Here is a 26,575-nt window from a genome sequence, read left to right as displayed (position 1 = left end):
AAGGAAACAAATAACGGGAACGGGGAGGGAAGGAGAAGGAGTGTATGTATTTGCAGCGTGGAATGAAATAGGTGCTATTATACCAACACTAATTCACCGGATCCCATCAGAACTCTGCAGTTAAATGTGCTTGGGCAAGTGTAGTACTAGGAGTGGTGACCTTCTGGGAAGTCCTCGTGTTGCACCCATTTTTTTACAGATTGATCGTTTGATGTTACGCACGACTGAAATAATGGCCCGCTGGTTTATTCACAAATGGGAGTCACGGCGCCGGAGCATTTTACTTGATATTAGAATAAGAAATAGAGATGCAGTGTTCACGCACAAGGAAATAAATGACGGGAGGGGGGAGGGAAGGAGAAGGAGTGTATGTATTTGCAGCGCGGAATAAAACAGGTGCGATCATACCAAAGCTAATGTACATGATCCCATAAGAACTCCGCAGTTAAGTATTCTAGGGCGAGAGTAGTACTAGGACGGGTGACCTCTTGGGAAGTCCTCGTGTTGCACCCATTCTTTTTCAAATGGATCGTTTGATGTTACGTGCGACTAGAACTATTGTCCACTGGTTTATTCGCAAATGTGAGTCACGGCACCGGGGCATTTTACTTGATATTAGAATGAGAAATAGAGGTGCAATGTGCATGCACAAGGAAACAATCCGACGAGAGGGGGGAGGGAAGGAGAAGGAGTGTATGTATTTGCAGCGCGGAAGCAAGCAGGTGCGATCGTACCAATGCACCGGATCCCATCAGAACTATGCAGTTAAGTTGTACTAGGATGGGTGACCTCCTGGGAGGTCCTCGTGTTCCACCCGTTTTTTTCTTAATATTTTTCGTGCATCTATTTATAGTTAACCACGTTATAAGAGTGTCATTGCGAGTATCGTAAATAATAAAACAAGCAAGACAGATGTGCGGCGGGCAGTCCGTTCATTTGGCATGAGTCGAGGCAACGGGGCATTTTGTTTGATATTACAACTAGAAGTAGAGGTGCTGTGTCCACACAAAGCGAAATAAATGATGGGAGGGGGGAGGGAAAGAGAAGGGGTATATGTATTTGAAGTGAGTAATAGGACGGGTGGGATCATACTAGCACTAATGCATCGTATCCCATCATAATCTGCAGTTAAGCGTGTTTGGGCGAGAGTAGTACTAGGATGAGTGACCTCTTGGGAAGTGCTTGTGTTGCACCCGTCTTTTTACGGACAGAGCATCAGATGTTACGCACGACCGAAGCCATAGTCTGCTGGTTCATTTGCCAGCGCGAGTTGCCGTGCCGGGGCATTTTGCTTACTTTTTTTTGTGCACTCATTTGTGGTCCACCACGTGATAAGAGAGTCATTACAAGCATCTTACATAGTAGAACAACGAAAAAAAAAGTGTGGTGGGTGGTCTTTTAATCTGGGCATAAGTTGAGGAGCTGGGGCATTTTTCTTGATATTAGAACTAGAAATAGAGATACAGTGTGCGCGCACAGTGAAAAAAATGACGAGAGAGGGGAGGAAAGGAGAAAGGGTATATGTATTCGCAATGCGGAATGGAAGGGGTGCGATCATACCAGCACTAATGCACCAGATCCCATCGAACTATGCAGTTAAGAATACTTGGGCGAGAGTAGTACTAGGATCGGTAACCTCCTGAGAAGTCCTCGTGTTGCACTGTCTTTTTGCAAACGGGGTATAAAACATAACATGTGATCGGAGCCACAATCCGCTGGCGTGAGTTGCGTCGCCAGAAAATTTTGCTTACTATCTTTTTGTCATTCTTTTATAGTCTACCACATGATAAGAGTGTCATTACGATATCTTACATAGTAGAATAAAGAAAAATGAGGTACGGCGGGCGGTCCTTTCTTCTGGCGTGAGTTGAGGTGTCGAGGCATTTCGCTTGAAATTAGAACTATAAACAAAGATGTGATGTGCGCGCACAGCGAAAAAAATGACGGGTGGGGGGAGGGAAAGAGAAGAGGTATATGCATTTTTAGCGCGAAATAGAAGGGGTGCAATCATACTAACATTAATACACCGGATCCCATTGAACTCCGTAGTTAAGCATGCTTGGACGAGAGTAGTACTAGGATGGGTGACCTCCTGGGAAGTTCTCTTGTTGCACCCGTCTTTTTTCAAACGGGGTGTCAAACGTTACGCGCGATCGGAGCCACAGTCCACCGGCATGAGTAGCAACATTGAAACATTTTGCTTAATACTTTACATGCACTTATTTGTAGTCCACCACGTGATAAGAGTCTCAATACAAGAGTCTTACATAGTAAAACAACGAAAAAAGAGGCCCAGCAGGCCTCCGTTCTTCTAGTCGTGAGTCGAAGCGACATGGCATTTCACTTTATATTAGAACTAAAAGCAGAGATGCAGTATGACCGCACAGTGAAATAAATGATGGGAGAGGGGAGGGAAGGAGAAGGGCTATATGTATTTGCAGTGGGGAATGGGGCAGTTGCAATCATACAAACACTAATGCACAGGATCCCATCAGAACTCTGTTGTCAAGCGTGCTTGGGCGAGATTAGTTCTAGGATGGGTGACCTCCTGGAAAGTCCTCGTGTTGAACCCATCTTTTTGTAGACGGGGTGTTAAACATTAAGTGCGATCGGAGCCACAGTTTGTCGTTGTGACTTGCGGGGCCTGAAAATTTTACTTAATATTTCTCGTGCATTCATTAATAGTTCACCACGTGATAAGAGTGTCATTACGAGTATCTTACATAGTATAACAATAAAAAATGAGGTAGGGCGGGTGATCCATTCATCTGGGCGTGAGTCGAGGTGCCAGGGTATTTTGCTTGATATTAGAACTAGAAAAAGAGGTGTGGTGTGTGTGCACAACGAAATAAATGACAAGAGGGGGGAGGGAAGGAGAAGGGGTATATGTACTTACAGCGTGGAATGGAAATGGTTTGATCATACCTGCACTAATGCATTGGATCCCATCGAATTTCGTAGTTAAGTGTGTTTGGGCAGAAATAGTACTAGGATGGGTGACCTCCTGTAAAGTTCTCATGTTTCACTCGTTTTTTTGCTGACGAGATGTTAAACATTATGCGCGATCAAAGCCATTGTCCCTCGGAGTGAGTAGCAATGCCAAGTCATTTTTTTAATATTTTTTGTCCATTCATTAATAGTTCGCCACGTGATAAGAGTGTCATTACGAGCATCTTACATAGTAGAATAACGAAAAACGAGGTACAGGGGGTAGTCCGTTAATCTAGGCGTGAGTCGAGGCGCCGGAGCATTTTACTCTATATTAGAACTATAAGCAGAGGTGCAGTATTCGCGCATAGTGAAACAAATAACAAGGGGGAGGGAGGGAGAAGGGGTATATGTATTTGTAGCGCAAAATAGAAGAGGTGCGATCATACTAACACTAATGCACTAGATCCCATTGAACTCCGTAGTTGAGCGTGCTTTGGCGAGAGTAGTACTTGGATGGGTGATCTTTTGGGAAGTCTTCATGTTGCACTCGTTTTTTTACGGATGGGGTGTTAAACGTTATGCACAATGGGAGCCATAGTCCACTGGCATGAGTCGTGGCGCCAGATTTTTCATGCATTTATTTATAGTCCATCACGAGATAAGAATGTCATTACGATTATCTTACATAGTAGAACAATGAAAATAGAGTTGTGGTAGGCGGTTTGTTCATCGAGGCATGAGTCAAGATGCCTTGGCATTTTGCTTGATATTATAATTAGAAACAGAGGTACGGTGTGCGCGTAGAACAAAATAAATGATGAGATGGGAGAGGGAAGGAGAAGTGGTATATGTATTTGCAGCGCGGAATGGAAGGGGTGAGATCATACCAGCACTAATGCATCGGATCCCATCAAACTTCATAGTTAATCGTTCTTGGGCGACAATACTACTAGGATGGGTGATCTCCTACGAAGTTCTCATGTTGCACCCTTCTTTTTACAGATGGGGCGTTAAAATGTTATGCGTGACTAGAGCGACAGTCGCTGGTTAATTCGTAAACGTGAATCACGGCACCAAAGCATTTTGCTTAATATTATTCGTGCATTCAATTATAGCCCACCACGTGATAAGATTATTATTACGAGCATCTTACTTAGTAGAACAATAAAAAAGGAGGTGCGGCGGGTGTTCCATTCATATAGACATGAGTCGAAGCGCTGGGGTATTTCGATCTATATTAGAATTAGAAGCAGAAGTGCGTTGCAGGCATAGTGAAACAAATGACGAGAAGGGAGAGGGAAGGAGAAGAGATATATGTCTTTGCAGCACAAATTAGAAAGGGTGCCATCATACCAGCACTAGTTCACGAGATCCATCAGAACTCTGCAGTTAAGCATGCTTGGGCGAGAGTAGTTCTAAAATGGGTGACCTCTTGCGAAGCACTCGTGTTGCACTCTTTTTTTTGCAGACGGGGCATTAAATGTTACGCGGGACTAGAGCGACGGTCCGCCTGTTCATTCACAAATGTGAGTCACAGTGCTGGGGCATTTTGCTTAATACTTTTCGTGCATTCAATTAAAGCCCATCACGTGATGAGAGTGTCATTGCGAGCATCTTAAATAGTAGAACAACGAAAAATGAGGTGCAGCGGGCGATCCGTTCATATGGGTATGAGTCGAGGTGCCAGGGCATTTCGCTCGATATTAGAACTAGAAGCAGAGGTGAGTTGCGCGCACAGCGAAACAAATGACAGGAAAGGAGAGGGAAAGAGAAGTGGTATATGTCTTTGCGGCGCAAATTAAAAGGGGTGCAATCATACCAGCACTAATTCACCGGATCCCATCAGAACTCTGCAGTTAAGCGTACTTGGGCGAAAGTAGTAGTGGGATGGGTGACCTCTTGGGAAGTACTCATGTTGCACCCTTCTTTTTGTAGAAGGGGCATTAAATGTTACGCGGGACCAGAGAGACAGTCCGGCGGTTCATTCACAAACGTGAGTCACGGCGCTAGGACATTTTGCTTAATATTTTTCGTGCATTCAATTAAAGCCCATTACGTGTTGAGAGTGTCATTGCGAGCATCTTACATAGTAGAACAATGAAAAAGGAGGTGCGACGGGTGTCTCATATAGACATGAGTCGAGGCACCCGGGCATTTCGCTCGATATTAGAACTAGAAACGAAGGTGAGTTGTGCCCACAACGAAATAAATGATGGGAAGGGAGAGGGAAGGGGAAGGAGTATATGTATTTGTTGCGCAAACTAAAACGACTGCGATCATACCAGCACTAGTTCACCAGATCCCATTAGAACTCCGCAATCAAGCGTTCTTGGGCGAGAGTAGTACTAGGATGCGTGACCTTCTTGGAAGTGCTCGTGTTCCACCCTTCTTTCTATAGATGGGGCGTTAAATGTTACGCGGGAACGGAGCGACGGTCTGCCGGGGCATTTTGCTTAATATTTTTTGAACATTCAATTAAAACCAATCACGTGATAAGAGTGTCATTGCGAGCACCTTATATAATATAACAACAAAAAACTAGGTGCGGTGGGCGATCCATTCATATGGGCATGAGTCGAGGTGCTGGGGTATTTCGCTTAACATTAGAACTATAAGAAGAAGTGAGGTGCGCGCATAGCGAATCAAATGACAGGAGGGGAGAGGGAAGGAGAAGGGGCATATGTATTTGCAGCGCAAACAAGAAAGGGTGCAATCATACCAGCACTAGTTCACCGGATGCCATCAGAACTCTGTAGTTATGCGTGCTTGGGCGAGAGTAGTACTAGGATGGGTTACCTCCTTGGAAGCTCTTGGCTCTTGTGTTGCATCTTTCTTTTTTCAGACTGGGCGTTAAACGTTGCGCGGGACTGGAATGATGGTCCACTGGTTCATTCGCAAACGTGAGTCACGACGCCGGAGTATTTTGTTTAATATTTTTCGCGCATTCAATTAAAGCCCATCACATGATAAGAGTGTCTGCGAGCATATTACATAGTAGAACAACTAAAAACGAGGTGCGGCACTATCCGTTCATATGGGAACAGGTCGAGGCACCGGGGTATTTCGCTTGATATTAGAATTAGATGCAGAGGTGAGGTGCACGCACAACGAACCAAATGACGGGAGGGGAGACAGAAGGAGAAAGGGTATATGTACTTGCAGTGCAAACTAGAATGGGTGCGATCATACCAGCACTAGTTCACCGGATCCCATCTGAACTCCGTAGTTAAGTGTGCTTGGGCGAGAGTAGTACTAGGATGGGTGATCTCCTGGGAAGTTCTCGTGTTGCACCCTTTTTTTTGCAGACGGGGAGTTAAACATTCAACTGGACCAGAGCGATGGTGAGCAGGTTCATTTGCAAACGTGAGTCACGGCACCGGAGCATTTTTCTTAATATTTTTTCAACATTCAATTAAAGCCCATCACATGATGAGACTGTAATTGCGAGCATATTAAATAGTAAAATAAAAAAACGAGGGGTGGCGGGCGATCCGTTCATATGGGCATGAGTTGAGATTGGTCGTTCGATGTTACGTGCGACTGAAACTTTAGTCTGCTAGTTTATTCACAAATGTGAGTCACGGCACCGGGGTATTTTACTTGATATTAGAACGAGAAGGAGAGGTGCAGTGTGCACGCACAAGGAAACAAATGACGGGAGGGGATAGGGAAGGAGAAGGAATGTATGTATTTACAGTGTAGAACGAAACAGGTGTCATTATACCATCGCAAATTCACCGGATCCCATCAAAACTCTGCAGTTAAATGTGCTTAAGCGAGTGTAGTACTAGAAGTGGTGACTTCCTGGAAAGTCCTTATATTGCACCTATTTTTTTCAGATGGGTCGTTCGACATTATACGCGACTGGAACTTTAGTCCACTGGTTTATTCGCAAATATGAGTCACGGTGCTGAAATATTTTACTTGATATTAGAACGAGAAGGAGAGGTGCAGTATGCACGCACAAGGAAACAAATGATAGGAGAGGGGAGGGAGGGAGAAGGACTGTAAGTATTTGCAGCGCGGAATGAAATAGGTGCGATCATACCAGCACTAAAGCACCGGATCCCATCAGAACTCCGAAGTTAAGTGTGCTTGGGCGAGAGTAGTACTAGAATGGGTGACCTCCTGGGAAGTACTCGTGTTGCACCCATTTTTTTACAGATGGGTAGTTCGACGTTATGCGCGACTGGAACTATGGTTCGCTGTTTTATTCACAAATGTGAGTAACGGTGCCCGGACATTTTACTTGATATTATAATGAGAAGCAAAGGTGCATTGTGCACGCGCAAGGAAACAAATGACAAGAGGGGAAAGGGAAGGAGATTGAGTGTATGTATTTGCAGCGCGGAATGAAATAGGTGCGATCATACTAGCACTAATGCACCGGATCCCATCAAAACTCCACAGCTAAGTGTGCTTGGGCGATAGTAGTACTAGGATGGGTGACCTCCTCGGAAGTCTTCATATTTCACCTATTTTTTTGTAGATAGGAAATTCGACGTTATGCACGACTGGAAATATGGTCTGCTGGTTTATTCACAAATGTGAGTCACGGCGCTAGGGCATTTTACTTGATATTAGAATGAGAAACAAAGGTGGGATGTGCACGCACAAGGAAACAAATGACGAGAGGGGGGAGGGAAGGAGAAGGAGTGTATATATTTGCAACGCAGAATGAAACAGTTGCCATTATACCATCATTAATTCACCGAATCCCATCAGAACTCCGTAGCTAAATGTGCTTAAGCGAGTGTAGTACTAGAAGTGGTGACCTCCTAGAAAGTCCTTGTGTTGCACCTATTTTTTTCAGATGGGGCATTCGACATTATGCGCGACTGAAACTTTGGTCCACTGGTTTATTCGCAAATGTGAGTCACGGCACTGAAATACTTTACTTGATATTAGAACGAGAAGGAGAGGTACAGTGTGCACGCACAAGGAAACAAATGACAAGAGAGGGGAGGGAAGGAGAAGGAGTGTATGTATTTGCAGCACGGAATGAAACAAGTGAGATCATACCAGCACTAATGCAACGGATCCCATCAGAACTCCACAGTTAAGTGTGCTTGGGCGAGAGTAGTACTAGAATGGGTGACCTCCTGGGAAGTACTCGTGTTGCACCAAGTTGTTTGCAGATGGGTCGTTCGACGTTATGCGCGACTAGAATTATGGTCCACTGGTATATTCACAAATGTGAGTGATGGTACCCAGACATTTTACTTGATATTATAACAAGAAGCAGAGGTGCATTGTGCACGCACAAGTAAGCAAATGACGAGAGGGGGGAGGGAAGGAGAATGAGTGTATGTATTTGCAGAGCAGAATGAAATAGGTGCGATCATACCAGCACTAATACACTGAATCCCATCTTAATTCCGCAGTTAAGTGTGCTTGGGCGAGAGTAGTACTAGGATGGGTGACCTTCTGGGAAGTCCTCATGTTTCACCTATTTTTTTGCAGATGGGTCCTTCGACGTTATGCGCGACTGGAAATATGGTCCGCTGGTTTATTCACAAATGTGAGTCACGGCGCTCGGACATTTTACTTAATATTAGAATGAGAAGCAAAGGTGCGATGTGCACGCACAAGGAAACAAATGACAAGAGGGGGGAGGGAAGGAGAAGGAGTGTATGTATTTGCAGCGCAGAATGAAACAGATGCCATTATACCATCACTAATTGACTTGATCTCATCAGTACTCCGCAGTTAATGTTCTTGGGCGAGTGTAGTACTAGGAGTTGTGACCTCTTAGGAAGTCCTCGTGTTGCACCTATTTTTTTACAAATGGGTCCTTCGACGTTACGCGCGACTGAAACTATGGTCTGCTGGTTTATTCATAACTGTGAGTCACGGCACCAGGATATTTTACTCGAAATTATAACGAGAAGAAGAGGTGCAGTGTGCACGCACAAGTAAACAAATGACAGAAGGGGGGAGGGAAGAAGAAGGAGTGCATGTATTTGCAGCGCGGAATGAAACAGGTGCCATCATACCATCACTAATTCACCGGATCCCATCAGAACTCCGTATTTTAATGTGCTTGGGCGAGTGTAGTACTAGGAGTTGTGACCTCCGGGGAAGTCCTTGTGTTTCACATATTGTTTTTAGATGGGGCGGTCGAGGTTACGCGTGACTGGATCTATGGTCTACTGGTTTATTCACAAATGTGAGTCACGGCGCCGAGGCATTTTACTTGATATTAGAACGAGAAGGAGAAGTGCAGTGTGCACGCACAAGGAAACAAGTGACGAGAGGGTGAAGGGAAGGAGAATGTGTGTATGTATTTACAGCGTGGAATGAAACAGGTGCGATCATACCAGCACTAATGCACCGGATCCCATCAGAACTCTGCAGTTTTGTGTGCTTGGGTGAGAGTAGTACTAAGATGGGTGACCTCCTGGGAAGTACTCGTGTTGCACCTATTTTTTTGCAGATTGGTTGTTCGATGTTACGCGCGACTGGAACTATGGTCCTCTAGTTTATTTACAAATGTGAGTCACGCTGACGGGGCATTTTACTTGATATTAGAATGAGAATGAGAGGTGCAGTGTGCACTCACAAGGAAATAAATGACGGGAGGGGGGAGGAAAGGAAATGGAGTATATGTATTTGCAGCGCGGAATAAAACAAGTGCGATCATACCAGCACTAATGCACTGGATCCCATCAGAAGTCCGGAGTTAAGTGTGCTTGGGCTAGAGTAGTACTAGAATAGATAACCCTTAGGAAGTTCTCGTGTTGCACCTATTTTTTTGCAGATGGGCCGTTCGATGTTATGCACAACTTGAACTATGGTCCGCTTGTTTATTCACAAATAAGAGTCACGGCGCCGGGACATTTTACTTGATATTAGAACGAAAAATAGAGGTGCAGTGTGCACGCACAAGGAAACAAATGACGGGAGGAGGGGGGAAATGAGAAAGAGTGTATGTTTATGCAGCGCGAAATGAAACAAGTGCGATCATACCAGCACTAATGAACCGGATCCCATCAGAAGTCCGCAGTTAAGTGTTCTTGGGCGAGAGTAGTACTAAAATAGATGACCTCCTAAGAAGTTCTCGTGTTGCACCTATTTTTTTGCAGATGGGTCGTTCGATGTTACGCACAACTTGAACTATGGTCTGCTTGTTTATTCACAAATAAGAGTCACGGTGCCGGGACATTTTACTTGATATTAGAACGAGCAGCAGAGGTGAAGTGTGCACGCACAAAGAAACAAATGACGGGAGTGGGGACGGAAGGAGAAGGAGTGTATGTATTTCCATCGCATAATGAAACAGGTGCAATTATACCGACACTAATGCACCAGATCCCATCAGAACTTCGTAGTTAAGTGTGCTTAAGCGATACTTGAGCGATAGTAGTACTAGAATGGGTGACCTCCTAGGAAGTCCTCATGTTGCACATATTTTTTTGCAGATGGGTAGTTTGACGTTATGCACGACTAAAACTATGGTCCGCAGTTATGTGTGCATGGGTAGAGTAGTACTACGATGGGTGACCACCTAGGAAGTTCGCGTGTTGCACTTATATTTTCAAAGATGGGTGGTTCGACATTACGCGCAACTATAAATATGGTTTGCTAGTTTATTTTCAAATGTGAGTCACGGTGCCGGGGCATTTTACTTGATATTAAAACAAAAAAGAGAGGTGCAGTGTGCACGCACAAGGAAACAAATGACGAGAGGGGGGAGAAAAAAAGGAGTGTATGTATTTGCAGTGCGGAATAAAACAAGTGCGATCATACCAGCACTAATGCACTGGATCCCATCAGAAGCCCGCAGTTAAGTGTGCTTGGGCAAGAGTAGTACTAGAATGGGTGACCTCCTGGGAAGTCCTCGTGTTGCACCTATTTTTTTGCAGATGGGTCGTTTGACGTTACGCACGACTGGAACTATGGTTCGCAGTTAAGTGTGCTTGGGCAAAGTAATACTACAATGGGTGACCTCCTGGGAAGTTCTCATGTTGCACTTACTTTTTTATAGATGAGTTGTTCGACGTTACGCGTGATTGGAACTATGATCTGTTGGTTTATTTGCAAATGTGAGTCACAGTGCCGAGACATTTTACTTGATATTAGAACTAAAAGGAGAGGTGCAGTGTGCACGCACAAGGAAACAAATGACGGGAGGGGGGAGGGAAGGAGAAGGAGTATTTGTATTTGCAGCGCGGAATGAAACAAGTGCGATCATACCAGCAATAATGCACCAGATCCCATCAGAAGTCCGCAGTTAAGTGTGCTTGGGCAAGAGTTGTACTCGAATGGGTGACCTCCCAGGAAGTCCTCGTATTGCGCATATTTTTTTGCAGATGGGTCGTTTGACGTTACGTACGACTAGAACTATGGTCCGCAATTAAGTGTGCTTGGGCAGAGTAGTACTACGATGGGTGAGCTCCTGGGAAGTTCTCGTGTTGCACTTATTTTTTTACAGATGGGTAATTTGACGTTACGCGCGACTAGAATAATGGTCAGCTGGTTTATTCGCAAATGTGAGTCACGGCACCGGAAAATTTTACTTGATATTAGAACGAGAATGAGAGGCGCAGTATGCACGGACAAGGAAACAAATGACGGGAGGGGGGAGGGAAGGAGAAGGAGTGTATGTATTTGCAGTGCGGAATGAAACAAGTGCGATCATACCAGCACTAATACACCAGATCCAATAAGAAGTCCACAGTTAAGTGTGCTTGGGCGAGATTAGTACTAGAAAAGGTGACCACCTGGGAAGTCCTCGTATTGCACCTATTATTTTGCAGATGGGTCGTTCGAAGTTACGCACGACTGGAATTATGGTCCGCTGGTTTATTCACAAATAAGAGTCACGACGCCAGGGCATTTTACTTGATATTAGAACGAGAAGCAGAGGTGCAGTGTGCATGCACAAGGAAACAAATGACAGGAGAGGGGAGGGAAGGAGAAGGAGTGTATGTATTTGCATCGCAGAATGCAACAGGTGCCATTATACCAGCACTAATGCACCAGATCTCCTCAAAACTCCGCAGTTAAGTGTGCTTGGGCGAAAGTAGTACTAGAATGGGTGACCACCTGGGAAGTCCTCGTGTTGCACCTATTCTTTTGCAGATGGGTCGTTCGACGTTACGCACGACTAGAACTATGATCCGCAGTTAAGTGTGCTTGGGAAGAGTAGTACTACAATGGGTGACCTCCTGGGAAGTTCTAGTGTTGCACTTATATTTTTATAGATGGTTCGTTCGACGTTACGCGCGACTAGAATTAGGGTCCGCTGGTTTATTCGCCAATGTGGGTCACGGTGCCGGGGCATTTTACTTGATATTAGAATGAGAAGGAGAGTTTCAGTGTGCATGTACAAAGAAACAAATGATGGGATGAGGGAGTAAAGGAGATGGAATGTATGTATTTGCAGTGCAAAATGAAATAGGTTGGATCATGCCAGCACTAATGCACCAGATCCCATCAGAACTCCGCAGTTAAGTGTGTTTGGGCGAGAGTAATCTAGGATGGGTGACCTCCTGGGAAGCCCTCGTATTTCACTGACTTTTTTGCAGATGGGTCGTTCAACGTTACACGCGACTAGAATTATGATCTGCTGGTTTATTCACAAATAAGAGTCACGGCGCCGGGGTATTTTACTTGATATTAGAACGAGAAGCAGAGGTGCAGTGTGCACGCACAAGGAAACAAATGACAAGAGGGGGGACGGAAGGAGAAGGAGTGTATGTATTTGAATCGCAGAATGAAACAGGTGCCATTATACTAGCACTAATGCACCAGATCCCATCAGAACTCCACAGTTAAGTGTGCTTGGGCGAGAGTAGTACTAGAATGGGTGACCTCTTGGGAAGTTCTCGTGTTGCACCTACTTTTTTGCAGATGGGTCGTTTGATGTTACGCGCGACTTGAACTATGGTCTGCTGGTTTATTCGCAAATGTGAGTCACGGCGCTGGGGCATTTTATTTGATATTAGAAGGAGAAGGAGAGGTGTAGTGTGCACGCACAATGAAACAAATGACGGGGGGGGGGGGAGGGAAGGAGAAGGATTATATGTATTTGCTGCACGGAATAAAACAGGTGCGATCATACCAGCTTTAATGCATAAGATCCAATCAGAACTCTGAAGTCAAGTGTGGTAGGGCGAGAGTAGTACTAGAATGGGTGACATCTTGGGAAGTACACGTCTTGCACCCATTTTTTTGCAAATGGGTCGTTTAACGTTACGCACGACTAGAACTATGGTCTGCTGGTTTATTCGCAAATGTGAGTCACAACGCCGGGACATTTTACTTGATATTAGAATGAGAAGGAGAGGTGTAGTGTGCACGCACAAAGAAACAAATGACTAGAGGGGGGAGGGAAGGAGATGGAGTGTATGTATTTGCAGCACAAAATGAAACGTGTGATCATAACAACATTAATGAACTGTATCCCATTAGAACTCCGTATTTAAGTGTGCTTGGGTGAGAGTAGTACTAGGATGGGTGACCTCTTGGGAAGTTCTTGTGTTGCACCAATTTTTTTGCAGATGAGTCGTTCGACGTTACGCGTGACTGGAACTATGGTCCGCTGGTTTATTCACAAATAAGAGTCACGGCGCCAGAACATTTTACTTGATATTAAAACGAGAAGCAGAGATGAAGTGTGCACGCACAAAGAAACAAATGATGGGAGGGGGAGCGAAAGAGATGGAGTGTATATATTTACAGCGTGAAATGAAACAGATGCGATCAAACAAGTACTAATGCACTGGATCCCATCAGAACTCTGCGGTCAAGTATGCTTGGACGAGAGTAGTACTAAGATGGGTGACCTCCTGAGAAGTATTGGTGTTGCATCCATTTTCTTGCAGATGGATCGTTCGACGGTACGCGCGACTGGAACTATGATCCACTGGTTTATTCCCAAATATGAGTCACTGCACCAGGGTTTTTTACTTGATATTAGAACGAGAAGGAGAGGTGCAATGTGCACGCACAAGGAAACAAATGACAGGTGGGGGGAGGGAAGGAGAAGGAGTGTATGTATTTGCAGCGCGAAATGAAACATTTGCGATCATACCATTACTAATTCACCGGATCAAATCAGAACTCCGAAGTTAAGTGTGCTTGGGCGATCGTAGTACTAGGATGGGCGACCTCCTGGGAAGTCCTCGTGTTTCACCAATTTTTTTACAGATGGGTCCTTTGACGTTACATGCGGCTGAAACTATGGTTCGCTGGTTTATTCGCAAATGTGAGTGACGGAGCCAGAGTATTTTACTTGATATTAGAACGAGAATGAGAGGTGCAGTTTTCACGCACAATAAAATAAATGACGGGGGGGGGGGGGGGAGAGAAGGAGAAGGACTGTATGTATTTGCAGCGCAAAATGAAACATTTGCAATCATACCATCACTAATTCACCGAGTCAAATCAGAACTTCGGAGTTAAGTGTGCTTGGGCGAGAGTAGTATTAGGATGGGTGACCTCCTGGGAAATCCCCGTGTTTCACACATTTATTTACAGATGAGTCCTTCGACGTTACGCACGATTAAGCCGGAGTATTTTACTTGATATTAGAACGAGAAGGAGAGGTGCAGTTTGCACGCACAAGGAAACAAATGACGGGAGGGGAGAGGGAAGGAGAAAGAGTGTTTGTATATGCAGCGCAAAATGAAACATTTGCGATCATACCATCACTAATTCACCGAATCAAATCAGAACTTCGGAGTTAAGTGTGCTTGGGCGAGAGTAGTACTAGGATGGGTGACCTTCTGGGAAGTCCCCGTGTTTAACCCATTTTTTTACAGATGGGTCCTTCAATGTTACGCGCGACTGAGTCGGAGCATTTTACTTGATATTAGAACGAGAAGAGAGGTGCAGTTTGCACGCACAAGGAAACAAATGACGGGAGGGGGGAGGGAAGGAGAATGAGTGTGTGTATTTTGCAGCACAAAATGAAACATTTGGGATCATACCATCAGTAATTCATCGAATCAAATCCGAACTTCAGAGTTAAGTGTGCTTGGGCGAGAGTAGTACTAGGATGGGTGACCTCCTGGGAAGTCCTCGTGTTTCTCCCATTTTTTTACAGATGGGTCATTCGACGTTATGCGCGACTGAAACTATGGTCCGCTGGTTTATTCACAAATGTGAGTGACGGTGCCGGAGCATTTTACTTGATATTAAAACGAGAAGGAGAAGAGCAGTTTGCACACACAATGAAAGAAATGATGGGAGAGGGGAAGGAAGGAGAAGGAGTGTATATATTTGCAGCGCAGAATGAAACATTTGCGATCATACCATCACTAATTCACCATATCAAATCAAAACTCCGAAGTTAAGTGTGTTTGGGCGAGAATAGTACTAGGATGTGTGACCTCCTGGGAAGTGCTTGTGTTGCAACCGTCTTTTTACTGATAGGGCATTAAAAGATTACGCACGACCGGAGCCATAGTCCGCTGGTTCATTTTGCTTACTTTCTTTTATGCACTCATTTATAGTCCACCACGTGATAAGAGAGTCATTATAAGCATCTTACACAGTAGAACAACGAAAAAAAAGGTGTCGTGGGTGGTCCTTTAATCTGGGCATAATTCGAGGCGCTGGAGCATTTTGCTTGATATTAGAACTAGAAACAGAGATGCAGTGTGCGCGCATAGCGAAAAAAATGACGGGAGAGGGGAGGAAAGGAGAAGGGGTATATGTATTTGCAATGCGAAATGGAAAGGGTGCAATCATACCAGCACTAATTCACCGGATCCCATCGAACTATACAGTTACGCATGCTTGGGCGAGAGTAGTATTAGGATCGGTAACCTCCTGAGAAGTCCTCGTGTTGCACTGTCTTTTTGCAAACGGGGCGTAAAACGATACATGTGGTCGGAGCCACACTCCACTGGCGTGAGTCGTGTCGCAAGAAAATTTTGCTTATTATTTTTTCGTGCATTCATTTATAGTCTACCACATGATAAGAGTGTCATTACGAGCATCTTACATAGTAGAATAAAGAAAAATAAGGTATGGCAGGCGGTCCTTTCTTCTGGCGTGAGTCGAGTTGTCGGGGCATTTTGCTTGATATTAAAACTATAAATAGAGGTGTGGTGTTCGCGCATAACGAAAAAAATGACCGGTGGGGGGAGGGAGGGGGAAGGGGTGCAATCATACTAGCATTAATACACTGGATCCCATTGAACTCCGTAGTTAAGCGTCCTTGGGCGAAAGTAATACTAGGATGGGTGACCTCTTGGGAAGTTCTCTTGTTTCATCCATCTTTTTGTAAACGGGGCATCAAATGTTGCGAGTGATCAAAGCCACAGTCTGCCGACATGAGTAGCAACGTTGAAACTTTTTTTTAATATTTTTCGTGCATTCATTTATAGTTCACCACGTGATAAGAGTGTCATTACGAGTATCTTACATAGTATAACAGTGAAAAATGAGGTACGGCGGGTGATCCATTCATCTGGGCGTGAGTCGAGGTACCAGGGTATTTTGCTTGATATTAGAACTAGAAACAAAGGTGTGGTGTGTGCGCACAACGAAACAAATGACAGGAAGGGGGAGGGAAGGAGAAGGAGTATATGTACTTGCAGCGTGGAATTGAAGGGGTACGATCATACCTGCACTAATGCACTGGATCCCATTGAATTTCGTAGTTAAGTGTGTTTGGGCGGAAATAGTACTAGGATGGGTGACCTCCTGGAAAGTTCTCATATTCCACTCGTTTTTTTGCTGACAGGACGTTAAACATTATGCGTGATCAAAGTCGTTGTCCCTCGGAGTGAGTCGCAACGCAAAGACATTTTTCTTAATATTTTTTGTGCATTCATTTATAGTTCGCCATGTAATAAGAGTTTCATTACGAGCATCTTACATAGTAGAATAACAAAAAATGAGGTGCAGGGGGTAGTCCATTAATCTGGGCATGAGTCGAGGCGCCGGAGCATTTTGCTTTAGATTATAACTATAAGCAGAGGTGCGGTATTCGCGCATAGTGAAACAAATAACAGGGGAGGAGGGAGGGATAAAGATATATATATTTGTAGCACAAAATAGAAGAGGTGCTATCATACTAGCAATAATGCACCGGATCCCATCTAACTCCGTAGTTGAGCGTGTTTTGGCGAGAGTAGTACTAGGATGGGTGATCTTTTGGGAAGTCCTCGTGTTACGGCCGTCTTTTTACGGGTGGGGTGTTAAACGTTATGCGCAATAGGAGCCATAGTCCGCCGGCATGAGTCGTGGCGCCAGAATATTTTGCTTAATACTTTTCGTGCATTCATTTATATTCCACCACATGATAAGAGTGTCATTACGAGTATCTTACATAGTAGAACAATGAAAAATAAGGTACGACAGGCGATCCGTTTATCTAGGAGTGAGTCGAGGTGGCTGGACTAGAGCGATGGTCTCACAGTTCATTCACAAACGTGAGTCATGGTGCCAGGACATTTTGCTTAATATTTTTCATGCATTCAATTAAAGCCCATCACGTGTTGAGAATATCATTGCGAGCATCTTACATAATAAAACAATGAAAAAGGAGGTGCGACGGGTGTTTCATATAGATATGAGTAGAGGCGCCGGGGCATTTAGCTCGATATTAGAACTAGAAGCAGAGGTGAGTTGCGCCCACAGCGAAATAAATGATGGGAAGGGAGAGGAAAGGAGAAGGGGTATATGTATTTGCGGCACAAACCAAAACAATTGCGATCATACCAGCACTAGGTCACCGGATCCCATCAGAACTTCGCAGTCAAGCATTTTTGGGCGAGAGTAGTACTAAGATGCATGACCTTCTGGGAAGTGCTCGTGTTGCACCATTCTTTCTACAGATGGGGTGTTAAATGTTACGCAGGACCGGAGCGATGGTTCGCTGGGGCATTTTGCTTAATATTTTTTGCACATTCAATTAAAACAAATCACGTGATAAGAGTCTCATTGTGAGCACCTTACATAATATAACAACAAAAATCGAGGTACGGTGGGCAATCCGTTCATATGGGCATGAGTAGAGGCGCCGGGGCATTTCCCTTAATATTAGAATTAGAAGAAGAGGTGACGTGCGTGCACAGTGAATCAAATGACGAGAGGGGAGAAGGAAGGAGAAGGGGTATATGTATTTACGGCCCACACAAGAAAACGCGCGATCATACCAGCACTAATTCATCGGATCCCATCAGAACTCTGCAGTTATGCGTGCTTGGGCGAGAGTAGTACTAGGACGGGTTACCTCCTGGGAAGCTCTCGGCTCTCATGTTGCATCCTTCTTTTTTCAGACTGGGCGTTAAACGTTACGCGGGACCGGAGCGATAATCCACCGGTTCATTCGCAAACATAAGTAACGGCACCGGGGCATTTTGTTTAATATTTTTCGTGCATTCAATTAAAGGTCATCACGTGATAAGAGTGTCTACGAGCATATTACAAAGTAGAATAACAAAAAATGAGAAGCAGTGGTGACCTCTTACGAAGTCCTCGTGTTGCACCCATTTTTTTTCAGATGGATCGTTCGACATTACGCGCGACTAGAACAATTATCTGCTGATTTATTCGCAAATGTGAGTCACGGTACCGGGGCATTTTACTTGATATTAGAACGAGAAGGAGAGGTGCAGTGTGCACGCACAAGGAAATAAATAACAGGAGGGAGGAGGGAAGGAGAAGGAGTGTATGTATTTGCAGCGTGGAATGAAAATGGTGCGATCATACCAGCACTAATGCACCGGATCCCATCAGAACTCCGCAGTTAAGTGTGCTTGAGAGAGAGTAGTACCCTGATGGGTGACCTCCGGGGAAGTCCTCATATTGCACCTATTTTTTTTCAGTTGCGTCATTCGACGTTATGCTTGACAAGAACAATTATCCGCTAGTTTATATGCAAATGTGAGTCATTGCACCGGGGTATTTTAATTGATATTAGAACAAGAGGGAGAGGTGCAGTGTGCACGCACAAGAAAACAAATGACGGGAGGGGGGAGGGAAGGAGAAGGAGTGTATGTATTTGCAGTGCAGAAGCAAAAAAGTTCGATCATACCAGCACTAATGCACTGGATCCCATCAGAACTTCTCAGTTAAGTGTGCATGGGCGAGATTAGTACTAGGATGGGTGACCTCCTAGGAAGTCCTCGTGTTGAACTCATGTTTTTGCAAATGGGTCGTTCGACGTTACGGAACTATGGTTCGTTGGTTTATACGCAAATGTTAGTCATGGCTCTGGGGCATTTTAATTGATATTAGAACGACAAGGAGAGGTACAGTGTGGACACACAAGGAAACAAATGACGGGAGGGGGAGGGATGTAGAAGGAGTGTATGTATTTGCAGCGCAGAATGAAACAGGTGCGATCATACCAGCACTATTGCACCGGATCCCATCAGAACTCTGCAGTTAAGTTTGCTTGGGCGAGAGTAGTACTAGGATGGATGATCCTGTGAAGTACTCGTGTTGCACCCATTTTTTTGCATATGGGTCGTTCGACGTTACATGCGACTTAAATTATGATCCGCTGATTTATTCGTAAATGTGAGTCACTGCGCCGGTGCATTTTACTTAATATTAGAACGAGAAGGTGAGGTGCAGTGTGCACGCACAAGAAAACAAATGACGGAAGGGGGTAAGGTAGGAGAAGGAGTGTATGTATTTGCAGCGCGACCTAAAACAGGTGTGATCATACCCACGTTAATGCACCGGATCCCATCAGAAATTCACAGTTAAGTGTGCTTGGACGAGAGTAGTACTAGGATGGGTGAACTCCTAGGAAGTCTTCGTGTTGCACCAATTTTTTTACAGATGGGTCCTGCGACATTGTGTGCGACTGGAACTATGGCCCGCTGGTTTATTCACAAATGTGAGTCACGGCGCCGGGGCATTTTACTTCATATTAGAACGAGAATGAGAGGTGCAGTGTGCACGCAAATGGAAACAAATGATGGGAGGGGGGAGGGAAGGAAAAGGAGTGTATGTATTTATTGCGCAGAATAGAAAAGGTGTGATCAAACCAGCACTAATGCACCGGATCCCATCAGAACTCGGCAGTTAAGTGTGCTTGGGCGAGAGTAGTACTAGGATGGGTGATTTCCTGGAAAGTTCTCATTTTGCACCCTTCTTTATACAGACGGGGCGTTAAACATTCAACTGGACCGGAACAATGGTCCGCCGATTCATTTACAAACGTAAGTCATGGCATCGGAGAATTTTTCTTAATATTTTTCTAGCATTATATTAAATCCCATCACGTGATGAGAGTATCATTGCGAGCATCTTAAATAGTAGAACAACAAAAAAAGAGAGGTGGCGGGCGATCCGTTCATACGGGCATGAATCGAGATGGATCGTTCGACGTTACGCGCGACTAGAACTATGGTTCGCTGGTTTATTCGCAAATATTAGTTACGACACCGGGGCATTTTACTTGATATTAGAACGATAAGGAGAGGTGTGGTTTGCACGTACAAGGAAACAAATGAGGGAACGGGGGAGGGACGGAGAAGAAGTGTATGTATTTGTAATGCAGTCAAGTGTGCTTGGGCGAGAGTAGTACTAGAATGGGTGACCTCTTGGGAAGTCCTTGTGTTGTACCTATTATTTTTAGATGGGGCGTTCGACGTTACGCGCAGCTTGAACTATGGTCTGCTAGATTATTCGCAAATATGAGCCACGGCGCCGAGACATTTTATTTGATATTAGAACGAGAAGGAGAGGTGCAGTATGCACGCACAAGGAAACTAATGAAGGGAGGGGGGAGTGAAGGAGATGGAGTGTATGTATTTGCAGCGGGAAATGAAACAGGTGCGATCATACCAGTTCTAATGCACCAGATCCCATTAGAACTCCGCAATTAAGTGTGCTTGTGTAAGAGTAGTACTAGGATGGGTAGCCTCCTTGGAAGTCCTCGTGTTGCACCCATCTTTTTGCAGATGGGGCATCCGATGTTACACACGACTCGAACTATGGTCTGCTAGTTTTTTCACAAATGTGAGTCACGCCACTGGGGCATTTAACTTGATATTAGAACGAGAAGGAGTGGTGCAGTATGCACACACAAGGAAACAAATCACGGGAGGGGGGAGGGGAGGAGAAGGAGTGTATGTATTTGCAGCGAGAAATGAAACATTTGCGATCATACCATCACTAATTCACCAGATCAAATCAGAACTCCGGAGTTAAGTGTGCCTGGGTGATAGTAGTACTAGGATAGGTGACCTCCTGGAAAGTCCTCGTGTTTCACCCATTTTTTTGCTGATGGGTCCTTCGACGTTACGTGCGATTGAAACTATTGTCCGCTGGTTTATTCGTAAATGTGAGTCACGGTGCCGGAGAGTTTTACTTGATATTAGAATGAGAAGGAGAGATGCAGTGTGCACGCACAATGAAACAAATGACAGAAGGGGGAGGGAAGGAGAAAGAATGTATGTATTTGCAGTGCGAAATGAAAGATGTGCGATCATACCAGCACTAATGCACTGGATCCCATCAGAACTACGTAGTTAAGTGTGCTTGGGCGAGAGTAGTATTTGGATCGATGACCTCTTGTGAAGTACTCGTGTTGTAGCCATTTTTTTGGAGATGGGTCATTCGACGTTATGCGCGAATTGAACTATGGTCCGCTGGTTTATTCACAAATGTAAGTCATGGCGCTGGTGCATTTTACTTGATATTAGAACGAGAAGGTGAGGTGCAGTGTGCACACATAAGGAAACAAATGACGGGAGGGGGGAGGGAAGGAGAAGAAGTGTATGTATTTGGAGCGCAGAATGAAACAGGTGACATTCACAACTCCGGAGTTACATGTGCTTGGGCGAGTGTAGTACTAGAAGTGGTGACCTCCAAGGAAGTCCTCGTGTTGCACTATTCTTTTTGCAGACGGGGTGTCAAACATTCAACTGGACCGTAGCGATGGTCCGCCGGTTCATTTTCAAACGTGAGTCACGGCACCAGAGCATTTTTCTTAATATTTTTCCAGCATTCAGTTAAAGCTCATCACGTGATGAGAGTGTCATTGCGAGAATCTTAAATAGTAGAACAACAAAAAATGAGAGGCGACAGGCGATCCGTTCATATGGGCATTAAATGAGATGGGTCATTCGACGTTACACGCGACTGAAACTATGGCCCGCTAGTTTATTCGCAAATGTGAGTCATGGCGCCGGGGCATTTTACTTTACATTAGAACGAGAAGGAGAGGTGCAGTGTGCATGTACAAGAAAACAAATGATGGGAGGGGGGAGGGAAGGAGAAGGAGTGTATATATTTGGAGCGCAGAATGAAACAGATACCATTATACAATCATTAATTCATCGGATCCCATCAGAACTCCGCAGGTAAATGTGTTTGGGCGAGTGTAGTACTAGAAGTGGTGACCTCTTGGGAAGTCCTTTGTTGCACCTATTTTTTTTAGATGGAGTGTTTGACGTTACGCGCAGCTAAAACTATGGTCTGCTGGTTTATTCATAAATGTGAGTCACGGCACCGAGGCATTTTACTTGATATTAGAACGAGAAGGAGAGGTGTAGTGTGCATGCACAAGGAAACAAATGACGGGAGTGGGGAGGGAAGGAGATGGAGTGTATGTATTTGCAGTGCCAAAATGAAACAGGTGCGATCATACAAGTACTAATGCACCAGATCCCATCAGAACTTCGCAGTTAAGTATGCTTGTGTGAGAGTAGTACTAGGATGGGTGACCTCCTTGGAAGTCCTCGTGTTACACCCATTTTTTTGCAAATGGGTCATTTGACGTTACGTGCGACTTGAACTATGGTCCGTTGGTTTATTCACAAATATGAGTCACGGCGCAGGGACATTTAACTTGATATTAGAACGAGAAAGAGAGGTGCAGTGTGCACGCACAAGGAAACAAATGACGGGAAGGGGGAGGGAAGGAGAAGGATTATATGTATTTGTAGCGTAGAATAAAATAGGTGCGATCATACCAGTACTAATGCACTGGATCCCTTCTGAACTACGGATTTAAGTGTGCTTGAGTGAGAGTTGTACTAGGATGGGTGACCTCTTAGGAAGTACTCGTGTTGCACTCATTTTTTTGCAGATGGGTCGTTCGACGTTACGCGCGACTGGAACTATGGTCCGCTGGTTTATTCACAAATGTGAGTCACGGTGCCAATGCATTTTACTCAATATTAGAACGAGAATGAGAGGTGCAGTGTGCACGCAAAAGGAAACATATGCTGGGAGGGGGGGTGGGAAGGAGAAGGAGTGTATGTATTTACAGTGCAAAATAAAAAAGATACGATCAAACCAGCACTAATACACCGAATCACATCAAAACTCGAAAGTTAAGTGTGCTTGGGCGAGAGTAGAACATGGATGGGTGATCTCCTATAAACTTCTCGCTTTGCACCCTTCTTTTTACAGACGAGGCATTAAACATTCAACTGGACCGGAACGATGGTCCGCCGGTTCATTTGCAAACGTAAGTCACGGCACCAAAGAATTTTTCTTAATATTTTTCTAGCATTATATTAAAGCCCATCACATGATGAGAGTGTTATTCCAAGCATCTTAAATAGTAGAACAACAAAAAATGAGAGGCAGCGGACGATCCGTTCATACGGGCATGAGTCGAGATAGTTCGTTCGACGTTACGCGCGACTGGAACTATAGTTCACTAGTTTATTCGCAAATGTGAGTCACAACGCTAGGGCATTTTACTTGCTATTAGAACGAGAAGGAGAGGTGCAGTGTGCATGCACAAGGAAACAAATGAGGGAATAGGTGAGAGAAGGAGAAGGAGTGTATGTATTTAGAGCGCAGAATGAAACAAGTGCCATTATACCAGCAGTAATGCATCGGATCCCATCAGAACTCTGCAATCAAGTGTGCTTGGGCGAGAGTAGTACTAGAATGGGTGACCTCCTAAGAAGTCCTTGTGTTGCACCTATTTTTTTCAGATGGGGTGTTGGACGTTACGCGCAACTGGAAGTATGGTCTGCTGGTTTATTCATAAATGTGAGTCACGGCGCCGAGGCATTTTACTTGATATTAGAATGACAAGCAGAGATGCAGTGTGCACGCACAAGGAAACAAATGACGGGAAGGGGGAGGGAAGAAGAAGGTGTGTATGTATTTGCAGCGCGGAATGAAACAGGTGCCATGATACCATCACTAATTCAACGGATCCTATCAGAACTCCGCAGTTAAATGTGCTTGTGCGAGTGTAGTACTAGGAGTGGTGACCTCCTGGGAAGTCATTTGTGTTGCACCTATTTCTTTCAGATGGGGTGTTCGACGTTATGCGCGAGTGGAACTATGCTCCGTTGGTTTATTCGCAAATGTGAGTCACGGCGCCGAGCCATTTTACTCGATATTAGAACTTGAAGGAGAGGTACAGTATGCACGCATAAGGAAACAAATGACGAGAGGGGGAAGGGAAGGAGAAGGAGTGTATGTATTTGTAGCGTGGAATGAAACAGGTGCGATCATGCTAGCACAAATGCACCAAATCCAATCAGAACTCCGCAGTTAAGTTTTCTTGGGCGAGAGTAGTGTTAGGATGGTTAACCACCTGGGAAGTCCTTGTGTTGCACCCTTTTTTTTGCAGATGGATCGTTCGATGTTACGCGCGACTGGAATTATGGTTCGCTGGTTTATTCACAAATGTGAGTCACGGCGCTGGGGCATTTTACTTGATATTAGAACGAGAAGTAGAGGTGCAGTGTGCGCGCACAAGGAAACAAATGAGGGAAGGGGGGAAGAAAGGAGAAGGAGTGTATGTACTTGTTGCGGGAAATAAAACAGGTGCGATCATACCAGCACTAATGCACCAGATCCGATCAGAACTTCACAATTAAGTGTGCTTGGGCGAGAGTAAAACTAGGATGGGTGACCTCTTGGGATGTACTCGTGTTTCACCCTTTTTTTTTAGATGGGTCGTTCGACATTACGCGCGACTAGAACTATGGTCCGCTGGTTTATTCGCAAATGTGAGTCACGACGCCAGAAAATTTTAGTTGATATTAGAACAAGAAAAAGGGGTGCAGTGTGCACGCACAAGGAAACGAATGATGGGAGGAGGGAGGGAAGGAGAAGGAGTGTATCTATTTGTAGTGCAGAATAAAACAGGTGCGATCATACCAGCACTAATGCACCGGATCCCTTCTGAACTCCACATTTAAGTGTGCTTGGGCGAGAGTTGTACTAGGATGGGTGACCTCTTGGGAAGTTCTCGTGTTGCACTCATTTTTTTGCAGACGGGTCGTTCGACGTTACGCGGGACTGGAATTATGGTCTGCTGGTTTATTCGTAAATGTGAGTCACGACACTGATGCATTTTACTTGATATTAAAACGAGAATGAAAGGTACAGTGTGCACGCACAAGGAAACAAACTGCGGGAGGGGGAGGGAATGAGAATGAGTGTATTTATTTGCAGCGCGTAATGAAACAGGTGCGATCATACCAGCACTAATGCACCAGATCCCAACAGAACTTCGCATTGATGTTTGCTTGGGCGAGAGTAGTACTAGGATGGGTGACCTCCTCAGAAGTGCTCGTATTGCACCCATTATTTTGCAGATGGGTTGCTCGACGTTACGCGCGACTGGAACTGTAGTCCACTGGATTTTTTACAAATGTGAGTCACGGCGTCAGGGCATTTTAATTGATATTAGAACGAGAAGGAGAGATGCAGTGTGCATGTACAAGGAAACAAATTATGGAAGGGGGGAGGGAATGAGAATGAGTGTATGTTTTCACAAAGTGGAAGCAAACAGGTGCGATCATACCATCACTAATGTACCGTATCCCATCAGAACTCTGCAGTTAAGTGTGCCTAGGCGAGAGTAGAACTATGATGGGTGACCTCTTGGGAAGTCCTCGTGTTGCACCTATTTTTTTTCAAATGGGTTGTTCGACCTTACGCGCTGCTGGAACTATGTTCCATGGTTTATTCGCAATAGTGAGTCATTCGCCTGGGCATTTTACTTGATATTAGAACGAGAAGCAAAAGTGCAGTGTGCACGCACAAGGAAACAAATGATGGGAGGGGGGAAGGAAGGAGAAGGAGTATATGTATTTAAAGCGCGGAATGAAACAAGTGCCATTATACCATCACTAATTCACCGGATCTCATCAGAACTCCGCAGTTAAATGTGCTTAGGGGAATATAGTACTAGGAGTGGTGACCTCCTGGAATGTCCTCGGGTTGCAACCATTTTTTTACAGATGGGTCGTTTGACGTTACGCATTACTAGAACTATGGTCTGCTGGTTTTTTTACAAATGTGAGTCACGGCGTCGGGGCATTTTACTTGATATTAGAACGAGAAGGAGAGGTGCAGTGTACAAGCACAAGGAAAAAAATGACGGGAGGGGGGAGGGAAGGAGAAGGAGTGTATGTATTTGTAGCGCGGAATGAAATAGGTGCGATCATACCAGCACAATTGCAAAGGATCCCATCAGAACTCCGCAGTTAAGTTTGTTTGGGCGAGAGTAGTACTAGGATGGTTCACCTCCTGGGAAGTCCTCGTGTTGCACCCATTTTTTTGAAGATGGGTCGTTTGACATTACGCGCGACTGGAGTTATGGTCCGCTGGTTTATTCACAAATGTGAGTCACGGCACCGAAGAATTTTACTTGATATTTAAACGAGAAGCAGAGGTGCAGTGTGTACGCATAAGGAAACAAATAAGGGTAGAGAGGAGGAAAGGAGAAGGAGTGTATGTA

General features: G+C 44.8%; 2 non-coding genes and 25 pseudogenes across 2 annotated transcripts; all 27 read left to right on the top strand.

Moving 5' to 3' along the window:
* Nucleotides 1-69: 69 nt before the first annotated feature.
* LOC148256342 (5S ribosomal RNA) lies at nt 70-188 on the top strand (annotated as a pseudogene).
* A 206-nt stretch (nt 189-394) lies between these two features.
* Nucleotides 395-513, top strand: LOC148256341 (5S ribosomal RNA; annotated as a pseudogene).
* A 1,033-nt stretch (nt 514-1,546) lies between these two features.
* Nucleotides 1,547-1,664, top strand: LOC148256340 (5S ribosomal RNA; annotated as a pseudogene).
* A 335-nt stretch (nt 1,665-1,999) lies between these two features.
* LOC148256339 (5S ribosomal RNA) lies at nt 2,000-2,117 on the top strand (annotated as a pseudogene).
* Nucleotides 2,118-4,736: 2,619 nt separating this feature from the next.
* Nucleotides 4,737-4,855, top strand: LOC148256338 (5S ribosomal RNA; annotated as a pseudogene).
* Nucleotides 4,856-6,106: 1,251 nt separating this feature from the next.
* On the top strand, nt 6,107-6,225 carry LOC148256337 (5S ribosomal RNA). The gene has a single exon (XR_015820902.1). It is a non-coding gene; the product is annotated as a 5S ribosomal RNA (ribosomal RNA).
* A 740-nt stretch (nt 6,226-6,965) lies between these two features.
* On the top strand, nt 6,966-7,084 carry LOC148256336 (5S ribosomal RNA). Its single transcript, XR_015819875.1, has one exon. It is a non-coding gene; the product is annotated as a 5S ribosomal RNA (ribosomal RNA).
* A 206-nt stretch (nt 7,085-7,290) lies between these two features.
* LOC148256335 (5S ribosomal RNA) lies at nt 7,291-7,409 on the top strand (annotated as a pseudogene).
* Nucleotides 7,410-7,939: 530 nt separating this feature from the next.
* Nucleotides 7,940-8,058, top strand: LOC148256334 (5S ribosomal RNA; annotated as a pseudogene).
* A 206-nt stretch (nt 8,059-8,264) lies between these two features.
* LOC148256333 (5S ribosomal RNA) lies at nt 8,265-8,383 on the top strand (annotated as a pseudogene).
* Nucleotides 8,384-9,237: 854 nt separating this feature from the next.
* Nucleotides 9,238-9,356, top strand: LOC148256332 (5S ribosomal RNA; annotated as a pseudogene).
* A 206-nt stretch (nt 9,357-9,562) lies between these two features.
* Nucleotides 9,563-9,680, top strand: LOC148256331 (5S ribosomal RNA; annotated as a pseudogene).
* A 206-nt stretch (nt 9,681-9,886) lies between these two features.
* Nucleotides 9,887-10,005, top strand: LOC148256330 (5S ribosomal RNA; annotated as a pseudogene).
* A 661-nt stretch (nt 10,006-10,666) lies between these two features.
* LOC148256329 (5S ribosomal RNA) lies at nt 10,667-10,785 on the top strand (annotated as a pseudogene).
* Nucleotides 10,786-11,113: 328 nt separating this feature from the next.
* On the top strand, nt 11,114-11,232 carry LOC148256328 (5S ribosomal RNA; annotated as a pseudogene).
* Nucleotides 11,233-11,560: 328 nt separating this feature from the next.
* Nucleotides 11,561-11,679, top strand: LOC148256327 (5S ribosomal RNA; annotated as a pseudogene).
* A 206-nt stretch (nt 11,680-11,885) lies between these two features.
* Nucleotides 11,886-12,004, top strand: LOC148256326 (5S ribosomal RNA; annotated as a pseudogene).
* A 652-nt stretch (nt 12,005-12,656) lies between these two features.
* On the top strand, nt 12,657-12,775 carry LOC148256325 (5S ribosomal RNA; annotated as a pseudogene).
* Nucleotides 12,776-18,033: 5,258 nt separating this feature from the next.
* On the top strand, nt 18,034-18,152 carry LOC148256324 (5S ribosomal RNA; annotated as a pseudogene).
* A 437-nt stretch (nt 18,153-18,589) lies between these two features.
* LOC148256323 (5S ribosomal RNA) lies at nt 18,590-18,708 on the top strand (annotated as a pseudogene).
* Nucleotides 18,709-18,914: 206 nt separating this feature from the next.
* Nucleotides 18,915-19,033, top strand: LOC148256322 (5S ribosomal RNA; annotated as a pseudogene).
* A 197-nt stretch (nt 19,034-19,230) lies between these two features.
* On the top strand, nt 19,231-19,347 carry LOC148256321 (5S ribosomal RNA; annotated as a pseudogene).
* A 531-nt stretch (nt 19,348-19,878) lies between these two features.
* On the top strand, nt 19,879-19,997 carry LOC148256320 (5S ribosomal RNA; annotated as a pseudogene).
* A 3,678-nt stretch (nt 19,998-23,675) lies between these two features.
* Nucleotides 23,676-23,794, top strand: LOC148256319 (5S ribosomal RNA; annotated as a pseudogene).
* Nucleotides 23,795-24,973: 1,179 nt separating this feature from the next.
* On the top strand, nt 24,974-25,092 carry LOC148256318 (5S ribosomal RNA; annotated as a pseudogene).
* A 530-nt stretch (nt 25,093-25,622) lies between these two features.
* Nucleotides 25,623-25,741, top strand: LOC148256317 (5S ribosomal RNA; annotated as a pseudogene).
* A 529-nt stretch (nt 25,742-26,270) lies between these two features.
* Nucleotides 26,271-26,389, top strand: LOC148256316 (5S ribosomal RNA; annotated as a pseudogene).
* The last annotated feature ends 186 nt before the right edge of the window (nt 26,390-26,575 follow it).

Source organism: Carica papaya, chromosome 5 (genome assembly GCF_054855325.1).
Source record: "Carica papaya isolate Zhongbai chromosome 5, ASM5485532v1, whole genome shotgun sequence".
NCBI classification, from domain to species: domain Eukaryota; kingdom Viridiplantae; phylum Streptophyta; class Magnoliopsida; order Brassicales; family Caricaceae; genus Carica; species Carica papaya.
Note: the sequence above shows the minus strand (reverse complement) of the source record. Positions and strands in the feature narration are given on the sequence as shown.